A 2,656-nucleotide genomic window follows, 5' to 3' on the forward strand; every position below is an offset into this window, starting at 1 on the left:
AAAGCGGCCACCCAGAGTATGCCCAGCAGGGTCCCATCTTTCGGTTTTTCCTGGAAGGCCAGAGATCTGAATGTTTATACGAACCTTTGCAATTTTTTTTTTAAACACCTACAGCACCTGGTCTCCCTAGGTGGTCTCCCATCCAAGCACTAACCAGGCCCGACCCTGCTTAGCGTCCGAGATCAGACGAGATCGGGCACGTTCAGGGTGGCATAGCTGTAGACGAATCTTGGCAATTTTTAAACAGACCCAATAAACTTCTCACAAACCACTACGGTCCTTGCTCCGTGTGCCAGAGACGCCAGGTCTCAAGGGGCGATGAGGCCACTGAAGGAAAGAGGAGCCGTTTGAGGGCTGGGAAGGCAGCTGCCCCCGCAGGAACGGAATGGGTTAAGGGAGGGTCCGGCTCTCTGCTCCACTCCAGGGCCGCAGCTGGCCTCCTAGCCCCGCTGCCCCCAGGCTCTGCCAGCTGCTCAGGCCCCAGCCCCACCCCCCAGCCTGGAACCCCGGATCTGGGAGCAGGGCAGCTGCCGTGGGGCCAGCGACCACGGGCAGCCAGGGAGAGCTTCTGTTCCCCACACCCCACGGAGAGCCATGTGCTCACTGGGATGGACGCCACAGGGGCGGAGAAGCAGACCTCTGTCCCCGCTCTCTGCTCCCATGTCCCCGGCGGCTCCAAGCCTCCGGCCAGGGAGAGGCCCTCGACGGCCCGATGACTGCAACGGCGCCGAGTGTGACTGTTGGCCGAGCACGTACGCCAAAGCTGGGCCGGGTGTCCAGCACACGGCGGGCTCACAGAACCCTCACGTTAGCCCGGAGGGGAGTTTTTAAGCATCCTCACCTCACGAGTAAGGAACCTGTGCTCAGAGAGGTTAACACACTCACCCACGGTCACACAGCCAACAAGTGGCAGAGCTAGGATTCGAACCCAGGCCTCTCCAGCTCTAAAACCCCCACAGCAAACCACTGGGCCAGAGGGCTGCATTTCCCAAGCATCCACATACCCTCCACCTGGTTATGTCCTCTGCCTCCAGGTACGCAGTACCTGGCTGGCTCTGAAGGGGAGAGAGGGCAGAGCCATGTTACTGGTGTGGACTGGGACATGAGAGGCTAGCAGACACCAAGCCATTTCCCTTGGTTCCCCCGACTGTCCTACGGGGGTGTCCACCCCAGATGAGCCATGTTTTATAAGAAACTGGGGGTCTGGGGCTGAGGGCAGCAGCAGGAGGAGACAAGGCCCCCGTGGTCCCAGGGGGTAACTTCTAGCTCCTCCCACCATCACCCCAGAATCAAGCACTCCAGGCAACACTGACGCCTCCCCAGTCAAAAGCCTTGGATCCAAAACAATGCTTTTCATCCAAAGCAGTGACACCTGGGAAATCTCAGGTTGGATGTGCTAACTCTGGTTTTTCAAAAGCTCATTAAAATAAACACGTAGATATTCAAACCTAAAGGTGAGGTTAGCCGCGGCCCTGGGGTGGGCCGGGTGGCAATCAGGCTCCTAGAGGTGGCCGGGCGGATTCCTGTCCAATGCTCATTACACGGACGTGTGCGGTTATTAAAATTCATCGAGCTGAACCCTGGTACGCGAAACTTCGACAATAAAAAGTTAACTTAGAAAACACTGATGCCGAGTGAACTGATTCGGAATCTCTTAAAACCAGTCAGGAAGCGCGAAGGGAAGAGACGTTCTCTCTCTCCGTCCGGACCGGGCAGGGAAAGGAAAACACACACCTCTCTCCGTGTGCACGTGCGCAGGACTTCTCGGGGACCAGACGCGAGAAACCAGTGACACCGGGAGCCTCCGGGGAGGGAGGGGAAGAGGCTGGGGGAGTTTTCCATTTCGTGCCCTGTGCATTCATAACAATTACTTTTTTTTCTAGGTTTATATGTGTTCTACTTGAAGTCCCCTGCCACGCCACCAGGGCACCCCTGCAGCACGCTGGTGCTGTTCCTCCGTTTTCCCTCCCCAAGTCTGGCCCTGAAAGGTTGAGGGGCTTTGGCGATGGTCCACTTCACCGCAGCCCACCGTGCACCCCGACCCCTGGCTGCCGGAACCTTCCACGATGGCGGGACATCCTACCAGGGCCGTGTGATAGCCGGGCAGGAGTACTGCCCGCCAGGTATCCGACTCAGCACCCTGCCTGTGCCCTAAGGAACCACCTCTTACCCACTTGGACCCCAGTGGGCTGTCCGTCAGGACGCCCTGCCCTCCCTTGGGACACGCCACGCTAGACGCTCAGATCCTCCCGGAGCAGAGAAACAGCAGAGGCGGTGGCGCTCTGTAGCCCCCAGGAGAAGAGCCACTCCATCTTGCCCCATGTTCTCGAAGCTACTCCAGGTCCTCTCACTGACCTCCCTCTGGCCTGAGCTGCCCAGCGCTCACTTCTGTCATGTGCGACCACTGAGCCCGATGCACGGGAACGCAGCACAGCGGCTGAGGCCATCGGGGTGGTGCCACCACCGTCTCCCACCCCGAAACCACCCTCCTGGGAAGGCCAAGAGTTCTCTAGGCAGGAGCCAAGGGGCTCACATCCTGCCCACAAAAGCACCTGGAACAGCAGCGGGGAGGCCTCACCCGGGCTCCCCCAGAAGCTGAAGCAGAAGAGGAATCGCCTCCCTACCCAAGGACACCAGCAGGATGAGCCGAGGCCAC

The 2,656-nt window shown here is 59.2% G+C and overlaps 1 pseudogene; it reads right to left on the reverse strand.

The window, feature by feature from the left end:
- Positions 1 to 105: 105 nt before the first annotated feature.
- Positions 106 to 224, reverse strand: LOC111734813 (annotated as a pseudogene).
- Positions 225 to 2,656: the final 2,432 nt, after the last annotated feature.

The sequence above is a fragment of the Pteropus vampyrus genome, unplaced genomic scaffold (genome assembly GCF_000151845.1).
Source record: "Pteropus vampyrus isolate Shadow unplaced genomic scaffold, Pvam_2.0 Scaffold6951, whole genome shotgun sequence".
NCBI lineage: Eukaryota > Metazoa > Chordata > Mammalia > Chiroptera > Pteropodidae > Pteropus > Pteropus vampyrus.